Source organism: Haematobia irritans, chromosome 1, assembly GCF_050003625.1.
Source record: "Haematobia irritans isolate KBUSLIRL chromosome 1, ASM5000362v1, whole genome shotgun sequence".
Classification (NCBI taxonomy): domain Eukaryota; kingdom Metazoa; phylum Arthropoda; class Insecta; order Diptera; family Muscidae; genus Haematobia; species Haematobia irritans.
In genome coordinates this window covers 46,777,853-46,795,251 of record NC_134397.1, presented here as the reverse complement: position 1 = coordinate 46,795,251, position 17,399 = coordinate 46,777,853, and the positions used below count along the sequence as shown (strand labels likewise).

The following is a 17,399-nucleotide window of genomic DNA, read 5'->3' as shown; positions in this document are numbered from 1 at the left end:
AAGTGGTCCGATATGGCCCATTTACAATTCCATTTGACCTACATCAATAACAACTATTTGTGTCAAGTTTCAAGTGGATAGCTTGTTTCGTTCGGAAGTTAGCGTGATTTCAACAGACGGACAGAGCGAACATCGCTATAGATAACCAAGTAATAGATGACCCATCGGTGTCAAACGCGGTTTGACAGTTCCCAAAATGAAGAATAAACGAATAAAATAGGGGGAATTCCAAATTCTCTTTGAGATACGTTTTTACAATTTTCCTATTTTATCCACAATTTGAACAATTTTGGTACACCAGCTGATTTATAATTAATTTAAATATTCAAAAGTTTATATTTGCACAAAAAATTCCGACCAAAACCTTCGCGGTTACAATACAATATTTAATTTTGTGCAAATTTTCTCTTTACGAAAAACACAAAACGAAATGTCAGAGAATTCATTTGGTTTCCTTCAACATTTTCAGGCCGGAGAGCGATGGGTCATCTATTTCATATATTATCTAGGGCCAGTGTTGCCAGGCGATTTTTGATCCTTCCCCTTAAATCTTAAGAAAAAACCCCTAAATTGGTCTAGACTTTTTTCAAAAACCCCCAAAAAATTTAAGAATGTTAATAAGCCAAAAAGGTGTCCCAAATTTCGTTAAAAAATCCTGCAGTTATACACTTTACAAATTAAATTTAACACAAATATATACTGAAAGGTTTTTTTTCTGAAGAACAAAATTTCTTTTGAAGTAAATAAAAATCAGTAGATAACGTCATTATACCACTATCCACAAATTCGGGTTTATTTGTCTAAAATTGTATATCAATATAAAGGGCAGACAAAACAATATAATTCAATGTATAAATCTTTCAAATCAAATTAATTAAAACAACGGCTTATAAAATATAAATAATATAAATAAAAAATAAACAAAAATTAAAGTTCAGTAAATATATACATTATTCGCCAAAATTGTAGGCGTGAAATTATGAGACCAATAATTTAATGTTACAATACCATTTCTTAATTTGTTTTTAATTGTATCAAATAAAGGGTGATTCTTTTGAGGTTAGGATTTTCATGCATTAGTATTTGACAGATCACGTGGGATTTCAGACATGGTGTCAAAGAGAAAGATGCTCAGTATGCTTTGACATTTCATCATGAATAGCCGAACGAACTGCCACAACGTCGAATTTTCAGTGAATGGGCCCTAGAAAAGTTGGCAGAAAATCCGCTTTTTTATCGACAAATTTTGTTCAGCGATGAGGCTCATTTCTGGTTGAATGGCTACGTAAATAAGCAAAATTGCCGCATTTGGAGTGAAGAGCAACCAGAAGCCGTTCAAGAACTGCCCATGCATCCCGAAAAATGCACTGTTTGGTGTGGTTTGTACGCTGGTGGAATCATTGGACCGTATTTTTTCAAAGATGCTGTTGGACGCAACGTTACGGTGAATGGCGATCGCTATCGTTCGATGCTAACAAACTTTTTGTTGCCAAAAATGGAAGAACTGAACTTGGTTGACATGTGGTTTCAACAAGATGGCGCTACATGCCACACAGCTCGCGATTCTATGGCCATTTTGAGGGAAAACTTCGGAGAACAATTCATCTCAAGAAATTGACCGGTAAGTTGGCCACCAAGATCATGCGATTTGACGCCTTTAGACTATTTTTTGTGGGGCTACGTCAAGTCTAAAGTCTACAGAAATAAGCCAGCAACTATTCCAGCTTTGGAAGACAACATTTCCGAAGAAATTCGGGCTATTCCGGCCGAAATGCTCGAAAAAGTTGCCCAAAATTGGACTTTCCGAATGGACCACCTAAGACGCAGCCGCGGTCAACATTTAAATGAAATTATCTTCAAAAAGTAAATGTCATGGACCAATCTAACGTTTCAAATAAAGAACCGATGAGATTTTGCAAATTTTATGCGTTTTTTTTTAAAAAAAAGTTATCAAGCTCTTAACAAATCACCCTTTATTAAAAATGCCCCTTCAACAGATGCGTTTAAAACAGAATGTCATTGCTTAACATACTTGCTTGTATTTAAGAACATGGGATGACTTCCCTCATTTTTTTTTTAAATTCATGCCAGAATTGTTCTAAATTTTGTTGAGAATTGCTCCACTTTATAGGGTCTAAAATAATTTTTTTTACCCCCCAAATAAATGTTACCCCTAAAAATCCCCCTAAACGTGTAAAAAACCCCTAAATTTGGGGGGAAACCCCCCAACCTGGCAACACTGTCTAGGGCTATAACGGCTCAGAACTATGGAGTGTTAGAATAACATTTCGATGTGCTCCAAACGGAATGACTAAGAATATACCCTTCGTTATAACCGGTGTTTGTTATAACCATGTCTCATCTCATTATATTTTGATATACCGTTATATTCTATTTAAAACACTGTAAAAGGAGTACTAGCAGAAAATAACGCCGTTAATTTGGCAACTCAAATTGACTCTGTATTCCTCACTTTGTTTATATTCCACAATCTGTTTCTCTTTTGTACTGATGGACTCTCTTACACAGCAGGCACACTAACACACCATCCACATAAGTTAACTTCTACAATTTTTGTTGAGTTTGTTATTAATTTCTTTTGTGATTTCGTGTGTAATGGACGTGTTGTCGGTTGGTTAGAAAAACGCGTATATTTTTATCGTAGTATCCGGCGTGTGTGTTAACAAAACGGAACAATGTGCGGTATCTTTTCGTGGTTGTATTAAAACCAAAAAAAAAGAAAACAAAAATAATAATAGCGAATAATAATAAGTGAATCTTCAATTTGCAAAGAAATTAAAGTTGTTTGTTCTTCAGTGTTACATTTTAGAGGATAAATAATAATAACAACAACAGCAACAATTGCAGTACAGAGTGTATCTTTATTGCATAGTGGTTATCTCACTTGCTGTGTGCTGCATCCATACATCCAAGAATTGAATGTTGTGTGGTGAAGAAGTGTGTTGAAGTGTTAACAAACAAACAAACGAAGCAACCCAAAGTGTAAGTGAGAATAGTAAATGCAATTTAGATTGTTCTTAGCCCCCTGGTATCAAGAGGTGAAGTGGGAAAAGAAGTGAAGTGTTTAAGTTTAAGCAGTGAAGCAGTAGCAACAATACGTTTTATATTGTCTGTGGCATTGAAAAAAAAAGAGAAGAAGAAAAAAAAATAAAATCAAACGTAACCCCAAAGCATCCCTATAGGGCTTATTGATTAAAGAAAAAAAACATCAAATAAATATAAGCATAATCCAATCAGATATATTGCAAAATATTATTAACTAAAAAATAAACAAAAAATTGTCCACATTTTGTCTAAAAAAATACATTCAAAAGAAAAATCATCTTCGAAATCGAACCAGTGAATTATCATATTTAGCAGCCTATCTCCTCAACGACAACAACAGTAGCAACAACAGCAGCACGGTAATATCACGTTTACCACGTTTTTTGTATTTGTTTTGCTTTTTCTGGTTTGTTATTGTTTTCCGTTTTTTTGCTTTGTCGCTGCTTCCTCTGCCGACTATAACGATACCGTCGTTGACGTTTACGTCGTTCAATGCAGACGATCGAGTTGGTCTGATTTTAGTGTAAGAAACAAAAAAATAAAGAATCGAGAGAAATAAAACAAAATTAAAAATAAACAAAACTAAAATGCACAACAAAACCGGTATCAAGAGAAAAAGTTAATAAAACAAATATGTACCTCAATAAGTACACAATCATTGTAAATAGTATAGTAAATACAGGTATAATTGAACATGGGGCTCTAGAGCATCTGAAAGTGTTTAGAAGTTCATACACTCAAAAAAAGTTTACTTGGATGCAAGGATTTTGACCTTCTTTTAAGAATTTTGGTATTGATTCCGAGCCAAAGAAGCGGCTTCTTTAAAATGAAGACATTTCTAAGGACCTATTAGGATACAGATCTCGTTTATGGAATTTTCATACTATTTTTGCCATATTAATAAAGTTATTCACGTACAAACAAAAGGCATTGCGATTCGAACTAGCTATGTCTGTCCGTCCGTCAGTGCAAATCACGCTAACTTCCGAACGAAACAAGCTATCGACTTGAAACTTGGCACAAGTAGTTGTTATTGATGTATTTCGGATGGTATTGCAATTGGGCCATATCGGACCTCTTTTACGTATAGCCCCAAAAATATAAACCAATCCCCAGATTTGGCTTGCGGAACTTTTTTTGAGGCGTAAATTCGTTCGATCCGCACTGAAAAAAATATTGTCGTGAGGTCAAAGATTTCATGTCTTTAAAATACGAATACAAATTTTGCTTAGCATAGAAGACGCATTTCTCTAAAATAAAGTTATTTTCCTTGTCCAAGAGTCGATAAACTTTTCAATGAAGTCGTATTGTCCTTATAATTAAGTGATTTGACTTAAAAATGGGTATCTTAACATGAAAGAAAAAATTTATAGGCTAAGGTCAACTTGACTTTAATAATTCAGAAAAATTCTTTAAATTTAATGAAATTGTCTTTAAATTTGTTGTCTTTTTGCATCTTGACTACAAAGCAAAAAATCGTTTAAATATAGAACATGTTTTTCAAAACTTTATTTTAAAGAAGTTTTTTACTTCAAACATAGCATAATTTGGAAAATAAAGTTGCCGTTAACTCGTTTTTAAAGGACTTTGATAGCATATGAAGAAAAAAAGCTGAGAAAGCGAAAAATTAAAATTTGCTTCCTAGAAGCAAGTACACAAAACCTAAATTTAAAAGAGAATTGTGTCTTAAAAGTATCCTTACTTGTATTCTCCGCTTCTTTGGCTCGGAATCAATACCAAATTTTTTAAAGTAAAGACAAAATCTTTGGAACCGAGTATGCTTTTTTTTCAGTGCGGTTGAAATTTGTTACGTAGTGTTAGCTTATGGCCTCTAACACCGATGCTAAAATTGGTTTATATCGGACCATAATTATATATAGCTCCCATATAAACCGATCCCCAGATTTGGCTTGCGGAACCTCTTGGAGGCGCAAATTTCATCCGATCCCGTTGAAAATTTGTACGTGGTGTAAGTATATGGCCTCTAGCACCCATGCCAAAATTGATCCATATCGGATCATAATTATATATAGCCCCCATATAAACCGATCCCCCGATTTGGCTTGCGGAACCTCTTGGAGGCGCAAATTTCATCCGATCCGGTTGAAATTTGGTATGTAGTGTTAGCAAATGGCCTCTAACATCCATGTCAAAATTGGTTCATATCGGACCATAATTATTTATAGCCCCCATATAAACCGATTCCCAGATTTGGTTTGCGAAACCTCTTGGAGGTGCAAATTTCGCCTGATCCTATTGAAATTTGGTACGTAGTGTTGATATGTGACCTCCAACTTTCATGCCAAAATTGTTCTATATCGGACCATAATTATATATAGCCCCCATATAAACCAATCCCCAGATTTGGCTTGCGGAACCTCTTGGAGACGCAAATTTTATCCGAACCGGTTCAGATTTCGTATGTAGTGTAAGTATATGCCCTTTAACACCCGCGCTAAAATTGGTCTATATCGGTCCATAATTATATATAGCCCCCATATAAACCGATAACCAGATTTGGCTTGCTGAACCTCTAACACCCGCGCTTAAATTGGTCTATATCGGTCCATAATTATATATAGCCCCCATATAAACCGATCCCCAGATTTGGCTTGCGGAACCTCTTGCCAAGGCCGTATTAAGGGGGGGGGGGGTTAGGGGGATCAAACCCCCCCCCGAAATGAATGAATATTTTTATATAAATAAATATATATTTTTAGCTGCATAGAAAAGTCTTATCGAAGATGTTGAAGAAAAGCTGGAGGTTTTATTTTGAAAAACGCTTACCTATAAAACTTGCACAAATCATAGAATACTAGTTGAAAAGCCCGTCAAACGACGGTCGAAAAAAACAAATTGTTTTTGTTCTCGCATTTTTCAATTTCATTTTTGGAAAATGTCTTTCTGCTTTTTATTTGTGTTTGTTGTTCTTTTTGTGAACATGACTCGCTTTGTTTGGCCATAGCAACAACAACGAAACAGCCAAACACACATGTGTAAATGAAATGGCGCAAAACCTGCGAAAAGAACCTGCCTAATTCAGCGATGGAAGCACTTGGAGAGTGCAATAAAGAGATATTTCCAAACGTGCATATTCTTTTAAAAATTTTGGTCACTTTGCCAGTTACTCAGGGATGGAAAATACAATTTATAAGAAAGTACAAAAAAGGTATTTTTTGAGCGGAAATGTACTTTTTACTAAATTTCAACAAAAATTTCACTGGAAAATTATTGTCAAGAGACTAAATTTTAAAGAAAATAAAATTTTGGAAAAATTTTCTATATAAATAAAATTTTGCAAAAATTTTCTATAGAAATAAAATTTTGCAAAAAAAATCTGTAGAAAAGAAAATGTTGCAAAATTTTTTCTATAGAAATAAAATTTTGCAAAAATTTCCTATAGAAATAAAATTAGTACAAAATTTTCAATTGAAATAAAATTTTGACAACATTTTCTATAAAAATAAAATTTTGCAAAAATTCTATATAGAAATAAAATTTTGACAACATTTTCTACCGGAATAAAAAATCGATAATATAGAATCGCATTCTTTTTTCGACTAAAACATTATTGAAGTTCAATAAAATCCTGTTTTTGACTATGTCTTTTACAAAATCGAGGTTTCTTCCCACATGAACATGTCTGTTTTGCCATATTTGTAAAAGACTATTAGCAAATAAGGTTGCTAAAGACTTTCTCAAAATATTAAAATATTTTGTCAAAGCTATTGTACCATAAATCTGATATCGACTCAAAAATGTCTACACAAAAGGTACTAAATCATTCGCGGGGGTACTACGGTACTGACCGGGGTGAAAAAGTATTGAAAAAAGTACTATAGTACTGCATTTTCCATCCCTGCAGTTACTACGTACTCATCCGAATTTTCATTTTCAACAATGAAGAGATTAAAGACGTATCTTAGAAATTCGACTAGCGAGAGTAGACTCAATGGATCGGCATTAATATCGGTTCATCGCCGAATAAATGTGCCGACTGAAGAAGTAATTGATTTATTTGCTGCCCAAAAAGCCCGTCGGCTCAATTTAATATTATAAAAATATTGTATACATACCTATGCATAAATAAAATTTTCTACACATGAGATTATATGAATATTTTTTTTAAGTTGAACCCCCCCCGAATTAAAATCCTGGCTACGGCCTTGCCTCTTGCAGGCGCAAATTTCATACGATCCCGTTGACAATTTGTACGTGGTGTAAGTATATGGCCTCTAGCATCCATGCCAAAAATTGGTCTATATCGGACCACAATTATACATAGCCCCCATATAAACCGATCCCCAGATTTGGCTTACGGAACTTTTTTGAGTGCAAATTTCATTCGATCCGGTTGAAATTTGGTATGTAGTGTTAGAAAATGGCCTCTAACACCCATGCCAAAATTGGGTCATATCGGACCATAATTATCCCAGCAAAAAAAGCGTCGCCAAAAGAGTAATGAAAATGTTCTTTTTGGATCCGGAAGTGGTGCAAAATTGACGCAGAAGCGATGAATTTAACATGGGCTTGTCATAGGACGGAAGTCGTCCATTTCAACAGCCGTTGCACTGAATTTGCATCACTTCTTTAGGTGTTATCCGAATTCAATGTTTTGGATGCAAATTAAACAATTCTGTGATATTTTGTCAAATAAATAATTTTTATAATATTTTGTAATTTTTAATGGATTCTAACGCTTGTCGGAAACGTTTGACATCAACTATTTCCAAAAATTTACAATTTTTTCAAATTGGATTTAGCATTTTTTCGGCAAAATTTAAATGATTTGTACCATTTTATGAATTCTTACTCTGTTTTTAACCTATTTGAAGACAAAAAAATTAAAATTACCCATTAAATGTATGAAAAAACCAAGTTATAAAAAAATGAATTAAAATAACTTCCTGGGTAGTTAAAATAAAGAACATCATTGGGAGTGCATCTTCTGGAAGTGCTTTTAAAGTTGTGCCTTTGCAAGAACTTCCAAAATTTTTTGCTGGGTATATATAGCCCCCATATAAACCTATCTCCAGATTTGCCTCTTGGAGGCGCAAATTTCATCCGAACCGTTTGAGATTTAGTACGTAGTGTTTAGAGGTGTGCGCGTGATACGAAATTGTAGTGACTCTCGAAAATTTTAGTGACTCACGCTCATGTTAACGGCGTGAGTGTGCGTGAGCATGATTAACAAACCAAAATGTCGTGCTTGAGCGTGAGTCACGAAAACAATGCCTTCGTGAGTGTGCGTGAGTAACGAATTACGCTCACGAAAATAATCCCGCTCTCCAACATAAAACGCTTGAAAGTTAAATTCATTTGAAATTTTAGTGACACCTAGGATGTTAAGAGTTTAACCCTCTAATGCCCAATCCCGCCTTTAGGCGGGCTTCATTAAATAAGGAAGCTTTTAGTAAAACACACCTTAAGACAACAAAAACGACTAAAATAAAAAGAAAACTTAGTGGAACCTGTTCAAGAGCCTTTGCAACTGAATTTTACCGTATAAATTTTCCTTGATAAGTTTTCTTGCTTTTGTGCCGTTAACATTGAATATTTAATCAGATGACAAAAAAATTGGGGCATTATAGGGTTAATAACGCTCTCGATTTTAATCGTGCTCATGTTTTCAGACACTTTGATGAGGTAAATTAATCATAAAATTATTCGTGAGTCACGATATTTTTCGTGAGTCACGGTATTTTTCGTGAGTCACGGTATTTATCGTGAGTCACGACATTTTCGTGCGTGAGTACAAATTTTCTTTTCGTGAGTGTGCGTGAGAGTGAGTCCTACCAAAAAATATCGTGCGTGAGTGTGCGTGAGTATGATTTTTCAGTCGTGAGTGTGCGTGAGTAAACTATTACTCACGTGCACACCTCTATTTCAGACACGTCTCTCAGGTAAGTTACACATAAAATTCTTCGTGAGTCATGATATTTTTCGTGAGCCACGGTACTTTTCGTGAGTCACGACATTTTCGTGCGTGAGTAAAAGTTTTCTTTTCGTGAGTGTGCGTGAGACCTACAAAACAATATCGTGAGTGAGTAAGATTTTCCGTCATGAGTGTGCGGGAGCGTGAGTAAAATATTACTCACGTGCACACCTCTAGTAGTGTTAGTATATGCCCTCTAACAGCCGCGCTAAAATTAGTCTATATCGTTTTGGCTTGCGGAACCTCTAACACCCTCGCTAAGTTTGGTCTATATCGGTCCATAATTATATATAGCCCCCATATAAACCGATACCCAGATTTGGCTTGCGGAACCTCTTGGAGACTCAAATTTCATTCGAACCGATTGCATTTTGGTTTGTGTTTTTAGTCCATGCCTAAAAATGTACAGGCATTTTAGATCCGCAAATCATTGTGCCGTATATTGCTTGTATGGGTCCATGTTTTGGTATAACTCACTATAAACCCATCTTTCTATTTAATTTCTTGGGCTTCTCGAAATTGCAATTCTTAGCCGATTTGCTTGACATTGGAAATCTAGAGGTATTATGGGTCTACAAATAGGCATGCCGAGCTGTCCAGTACAAATGTTGTCTGTGAGTATATGAATTCCTGGCTTTAGTAATTCTGTACTGGCGCCTTAGGGAACAATTTTAAAAAGAGATAACAGTGACACCTATGGGTCATAGATGGGTGAGATAACGAACTTGGGCGAACCAGAGACCGAGATTCTAATGTTTCAAGTACAACACCAAACAGTTCTGAAGACTTTTAATATTTCCTTTACCATAATCCATATACAGTACAACTTCCCTAGTCCGGACAGATATAGTTTCGATCTTTATCCGGACTACAGTGCAAACAAATTTTAAGTAGCTTGAATTGTCCGGATTAGAGAGTATAACCTCTCTAGTATTTCAAAAAAAAATAATAATAATAATAATGATAAATAAATAAATAACGTCTGGCAGCCCATCGCATTGCTGGTTCAGAGAGTATTAAGAAAACAAGAGAACGAAACTGTCAAGCGAAGGTGGCAGTCATGAGGAAATTTATCTAATGTCATGCAGTTTTTGTCGGCGGTTCTCTCAAATATCATACAGTTTGCGTCGGCGTCACCCAGTTCAATTCTCTGCCGGCCTTATGAAACGTAAGAAAAATAGGATTTAGAACCTACTTTGTAGTAACAAATGTTCTTTTATATAAATCTTTTCATTCTATTAAATTTTTTGGCAGACAATTTATAACTGCCGATGCCTTAATAAAGAATTTATTAAAACAGCGCTTCAACCGCAACGTCGGTTATACCAAAGCTGTAGGCATTGTGCGACATCTATACGGTTCACATTTGTTGCTTTTGTAGAAGAGAAATTTTCGTCCTCTTGTTTTCTTAATACACGCAGAGAAGGAAGATCACCTCAAACATGTTTCAAGAGCAAAATGTTATTTTTGTAGGGTGACCATGTAACATGTTTGTCACTAAAATGTTATTTTATCGTCAAATATAACCTGCTTGCCGAATCAGATACATGATTTCCGAGAAAATAACATGGTTGCGAAAACCATGTTACATGATCACCACCCAAAAATAACATTTTGCTCTTAAAACATGTTTGAGGTGATCATATTCTTTCTCTGGGTGTACTCTCTGGCTGGTTTTAAAATATGGGGAAGGTGTTTTATTTATTTATTTATTTTCTTTGGTCAAGAGGGCTTATAAAGTAAATCTTTTAATATTATCTCCCCCTCCATTTCCATTTACGGTATACAGACAGACATTTGTCCGCAGAACTAAATAAACAAATGACCAGCCGGCGTTTATTCATTGAATTGTTTTTTTGTTTTTCTATGCTTGAATATGTGTAGATACGACCTGTCATTCAGAGAATCTTGTTGATGGGTCACTTATTAATTTCTGTTCATTAATCATCAATCCCTTTCAGTCTTATTTGCCTCTTTCATAAATATCGAAATTTACTTCAAGTTGTTTCTGGTTTTTGGTGTGTCTTGTCTAGTAATGTGTTTATAAAAATAAATCGAAAATATAAAAATATAAATGAATATGAAGAATATAGTCAATAAGAACAAAAAAAATATCTGATAGCTGTCAAATCGCCGCACAAAAAGAGCAAGATATTAACGGTTAATGAGAAGGAAATGAACTGTCAAAAATGGGTAGTATTTTTTTTGGCTAAAATTGATGCCTTGTTTGAAGAAAACAAAAAAATTGCGAAGTATTTTAAATTGAAAGATTTATTGAGAATCTGTTGATATGCCTCTATAGAGTAGAGTGTTGAACAGCCATTTTAAAGAGTCGCAAAAGTCCACATGACTCATTTTAGGTTCAATTTCGATTTTTGTTTTTAAAGAATATAAACTTTATAAAAAAATTATAAAAAAATAAACTTTATATTCTCCTATGGAAGGAGTCCAAAGTGGGCTATCGCAAACGCAAACTGTTAGGGATGGATGGGAAGTTTACAAATTCTCCTATAGATAGATCCAATGTGAACTAAAGTGATTCCAAAGTGGTATATGTGGTCGGCCGTCGACCTATGGACAGCGTCCAATGTAGCCTAAGGCGATTCCAAAGTTATATAAGTGGTTGCCCATCAGCAGGGGCTTAAAATTTTCTCCTGTAGGCAGAGTCTCCGTCTATAGCAAACAGTTATCGATGGTGAGGTTTCAGACATTCTCCTATAGCTAGATCCACAGTGGGATAACTCGACTGAAATTTTCTCTGTGTGGAGATATTTTAAGGCGTCATTTGGTTACTTCCATTATTTTACTTACAGCATACTCTCTAGGTCTCTCTTCCTAAACACATATATGTTTATAGGCTATTTCCAAATTAATATATGTTTGCATTTAAGCATATTATATTTACAAACATTTTATGTCCCAAACATAATATTTTCTACCATATTAACTTACATATCCCAAACATGTTATGCTAGTTTATGAACATTATATGCTTGCACTTAAAAATATTGTTTAAACAAATTTGAGTTCCAAACATATAATTTTTACACCCAAGCATATGAAAAACAGTCTTTTTCGTCCGTGTAAAGACAGAGTCCAAAGTGAGCTAGGGGAATGTTATAGTAATAACAGGTTGGCTGATAAGTTCCCGGTCTGATACATAGATGGCGTCGCTAGTATTAAATGCATATTATTTTTATATAGTACCAAACTTCAAATGATTCGTGTCAAAATTTGACGTCTGTAAGTCAATTAGTTTGTGAGATAGAGCGTCTTTTGTGAAGCAACTTTTGTTATTGTGAAAAATGGAAAAAAGGAATTTCGTGTTTTGATAAAATACTGTTTTCTGAAGAGAAAAAATAGGGTAGAAGCAAAAACTTGGCTTGATAATGAGTTTCCGGACTCTGTCCCAGGGAAATCAACAATAATTGATTAGTATGCAAAATTCAAGCGTGGTGAAATGAGCACGGAGGACGGTGGACGCCCGAAAGAGGTGGTTACTGACGAAAACATCAAAAAAATCCACAAAATGATTTTGAATGACCGTAAAATGAAGTTGATTGAGATAGCAGAGGCCTTAAAGATATCAAAGGAACGTGTTGGTCATATCATTCATCAATATTTGGATATGCGGAAGCTCTCTGCAAAATGGGTGCCGAGCGAGCTCACATTTGACCAAAAACAACAACGTGTTGATGATTCTGAGCGGTGTTTGCAGCTGTTAACTCGTAATACACCCGAGTTTTTCTGTCGATATATGACAATGGACGAAACCTGGCTCCATCACTACACTCCTGAGTCCAATCGACAGTCGGCTGAGTGGACAGCGAACGGTGAACCGTCTCCGAAGCGTGGAAAGACTCAAAAGTCCGCTGGCAAAGTAATGGCCTCTGTTTTTTGGGATGCGCATGGAATATTTTTTATCGATTATCTTGAGAAGGGAAAAACCATCAACAGTGACTATTATATGGCGTTATTGGAGCGTTTGAAGGTCGAAATCGCGGCAAAACGGCCCCATATGAAGAAGAAAGAAACGTTGTTCCACCAAGACAACGCACCGTGCCACAAGTCATTGAGAACGATGGCAAAAATTCATGAATTGGGCTTCGAATTGCTTCCCCACCCACCCTATTCTCTAGATCTGGCCCCAGCGACTTTTTCTTGTTCTCACACCTCAAAAGGATGCTCGCAGGGAAATTGGCTGCAATGAAGAGGTGATCGCCGAAACTGAGGCCTATTTTGAGGCAAAACCGAAGGAGTACTACCAAAATGGTATCAAAAAATTGGAAGGTCGTTATAATCGATGTATCGCTCTTGAAGGGAACTATGTTGAATAATAACAAGTATATACGGCCGTAAGTTCGGCCAGGCCGAATCTTATGTACCCTCCACCATGGATTGCGTAGAAACTTCTACGAAAGACTGTCATCCACAATCGAAATACTTGGGTTGTGTTATCTTAAAACTTCTTAACATCGTTTTCTAAATTGTGAGTTAGTCCATACGTGATATATATTAGAAAAAAAGGTTATGTATAGTTAAGTCTACAAATAATTACGAATCGATATGGACTTTTGCACGGTACGTAGAGAGCCAGAATTGAAATATGGGGGTCGCTTATATGGGGGCTATATACAATTATGAACTTGATATGGACCAATTTTTGTGTGATTGGAAATCGATTTATCTGAGGGATATATATAACTATAGACCGATATGGACCTAGTTAGGCATGATTGTTAACGACCATATACTAGCACAATGTACCAAATTTCAACTCACTCGGATGAAATTTGCTCCTCCAAGAGGCTCCAAAACAAAATCTCGGGATCGGTTTATATGGGGCTATATATGATTATGGACCACTTTTGGCATGGTTGTTAAATATCATATACGATCGCCACGTACCAAATTTCAAGCAGATCGGATGAATTTTGCTTCTCCAAAAGGCACCGGAGGTCAAATCTGGGGATCGGTTTATATGGGAGCTATATATAATTATGGGCTGATAGGAACCAATTCCTGCATGGTTGTTGGATACCATATACTAACATCACGTACCAAATTTTAACCGAATGGGAAGAATTTTGCTCTTCCAAGGGGCTCTGGAGGTCAAATCTGGGGATCGGTTTATATGGGGCCTATATATAATTATGGACCGATTTCGACAAATTTTTGCATGGGAGTTTGAGGCCATATATTAACACCACGTACCAAATTTCAACTGAATCAGATGAATTTTGGTGTTCCAAGAGACTCCGGAGGTCAAATCTGGTGATCGGTTTATATGGGGGATATATATAATTATGGACCGATGTGGACCAATTTTTGCATGGTTGTTAGAGACCATATACTAACACCATGTACCAAATTTCAGCCGGATCGGATGAAATTTGCTTCTCTTAGAGCCCTCGCAAGCCAAATTTGGGGGTCCGCTTATATGGGGGCTATACGTAAAAGTGGACCGATATGGCTTCTCTTAGAGGCCTCGCAGGCCAAATCGGGGGATCGGTTTATATGGGGGCTATATATAATTATTGACCGATGTGGACCAATTTTTGCATGGTTGTTAGAGACCATATACTAACACCATGTACCAAATTTCAGCCGGATGGGATGAAATTTGCTTTTCTTAGAGGCCTCGCAAGCCAAATTTGGGGGTCCGTTTATATGGGGGCTATACGTAAAAGTGGACCGATATGGCCCATTTACAATACTACCCGACCTACATGAATAACAACTACTTGTGCCAAGTTTCAAGTCGATAGCTTGTTTCGTTCGGAAGTTAGACTCAGAATTGCACCACGACCCAGAATATATATACTTTATGGGGTCTTAGAGCAATGTTTCGATGTGTTACACATCCTATGGTGGAGGGTATAAAAACGAATTTGGACAAAAAAAATTGTTTTTCTTTGTTAGACCGGGGACTTATCAGACAAACTGTTTATCTACCATCCAGTTTTGTTTCTGAGTACTCATGTAGAGTATTCAGAAATAAAATTTCGTCCATAAATACATGGTGACCGAACTTCCATTTTTATTTTTCGAACATTTGGAAGATAATCACCGATCTCCTGGAGTTGGCTTTCGAAAATTTGATCTTCTTGCAGCTCGTAAGTTGATATGAGAATAAATTTTACTTTTTTAATTTTTAAATTATAACCGTTTCTCCACCGCAGAGCCTATTTCTTTATTTTTTCATGAAAACTTGGCAAAAAGATATTGGCGATTTTTGCGAGGAATTTGGATTTAAATTGGATTTTTGGGGACGAAAGCGTCCTAATTTGGGGAGAAGAGCCAAAAAATACTGCCAATACTGCTTCTATATATATCGTTTTACTTCTTGCCCATATGGAAGACACATTTAAAAATCCCTTACATTAAAAATAAATTCTGAAATTAAATGAGCTTAGGCCCTCGTGAACTTAACACCATTCTAATTAGATTCATATAATATTTGTATATTACACATGAAATGCCTCCTCAAATAGATTATAAATTTTAAATCATTTCCACCTAAGCAGCAGTTTTATCGGCGTTTGCTTTTATCTATTTGAAAAAATCTAAATGCGTCTTTTTTTCGTCGGCATTTCATTGAATTATTGACAGATTTTTTAGTTTGTGTGGCCACCATAGACAAATGCAACATTCTATTTTTATGATCATTGACTCAGAAAAATCAGGGTCAGCTGTTGATTTGGAAAAAAAACTCTAGAAAATCAACAGAGATTTAAGTTAGACAAATCGACGACTAAAAGCAATTAACGAGATTGCTATATGTCAACCCCTTGCTTCAGATCTGCCTGTACAAAATTTCTAGTACACCCATGAGCGAGGGGGGTATGACAATCGATCAGTATGCGAGTATTTGAAAAATTCACATATATTTTGAAATTATTACAAATCCGACATCGAATGATAAAGGGAAACCACACAGAAATACCACCAATACCACAACAATCAATATTTCGCGCTTTAGTAAATTGAGATGGCTTAAGTGAAAAAAATATAAAAAAATCAGAAACCGCTTATATAAAATTCCACAGTTGAGACAGACAGACATTAAAAAAATAATAATAAATGTTGGAAAATCCTAATAAATTATAAATCTTATCATTTGAAATGACTTTGCTAGTACTACATCACTTTGTGCTTTAATCAATTGCAGCTGTTATATACATATTTTCCAATTTATTTTCAGCTTTACATATTTTTTTTTCTTTTTCCTTTTTTTCAGTGCTGAAATCTATATTCCTGGTGCTCTGTTTTGCAAATTTTTATTCAATAAAATTGTAAATTATACAAGATAAATTTATTCTAAACTTAGAATAATCTTAAATGAAAAACAATCCTGCAATGAATTTGTTCAAAGTTCTTAAAAAGGTCAATTGAACAAAAAGAGAAATAATAAATTGGATTTTATTTCCAAGAAAGGCAAATACCTAGGAAAATAAATCACATTACATTAGAAGGTAAGTTTTGATTGACTGATAAAGATTTATCTTTGGTATGGAAAATGTAAATCTTAAACAATCATATATTTATAATATTTTTAAGAGGGTGGATCGGTAAATATTTAGCCTACAGTGAAATTTTGTTATTGAACTCGATACGCATGAATAGGCTTCCGAGACGGCGATTTATTTTTTGTTTAAGGTTTGATACGAAGCGATCTCGCATTGTACCAAATCAAGATAAAATAGTGAATGGGGTTTGTAGCGCTATACAACAGTGAGAAGGCGCAAAGTGTAAGCCGATGAGTTGTCATGGTGAAAGAGCCCACAATATTAAGTTAGGTTAGGTGGCAGCCCGTTGTATCAGGCTCACTTAGACTATTCAGTCCATTGTGATACCATATTGCTGAACTTCTCTCTTATCACTGAGTGCTGCCCGATTCCATGTTAAGCTCCATGACAAGGGACCTCCTTTTTATAGCCGAACCCACGAGCTCGTGTATGCAAGGCGGGCATGCTAACCATTGCACCACGATGGCTCCAAAATATTGTATGTCCACGTTCGGGCGGGCCTAATGTATATAATAGTTTCTTTTGAAAAATCTTCGTTGTAGGGGGTAGAGCCGAAGCGGGGTTTTTGGCCGAAGTTGAAGGCGATGTTCGGCAAAAAAGCAATATTCAGCTGATCTGATTATTTTCCTGAAATTTGTAATTAAAGAAATTTATCGTGCTTTAGTTCAATACTAGCACGTTTTATTCAATCAAATTCAAAGGCATAAAAATACAACAAGTATATACGGCCGTAAGTTCGGCCAGGCCGAATCTTATGTACCCTCTACCATGGATTGCGTAGAAACTTCTACTAAAGACGGTCATCCACAATTAAATTACTTGGGTTGCGGCCGATGGCAAGGCATCTTAAAACTTCGTAACATTATCTT

General features: G+C 35.6%; 1 long non-coding RNA gene across 1 annotated transcript in view; it reads left to right on the top strand.

Annotated features, from left to right (window-relative positions):
• The first annotated feature begins 2,611 nt into the window (after window positions 1-2,611).
• The window catches only part of LOC142220824 (uncharacterized), a 253,730-nt gene continuing 238,942 nt past the window's right edge, over window positions 2,612-17,399 (top strand). The window contains exons 1-2 of the long non-coding RNA XR_012717917.1: window positions 2,612-3,425; window positions 16,242-16,476. This is a non-coding gene — a long non-coding RNA (uncharacterized LOC142220824). The remainder of the gene's footprint in view (window positions 3,426-16,241; window positions 16,477-17,399) is intronic.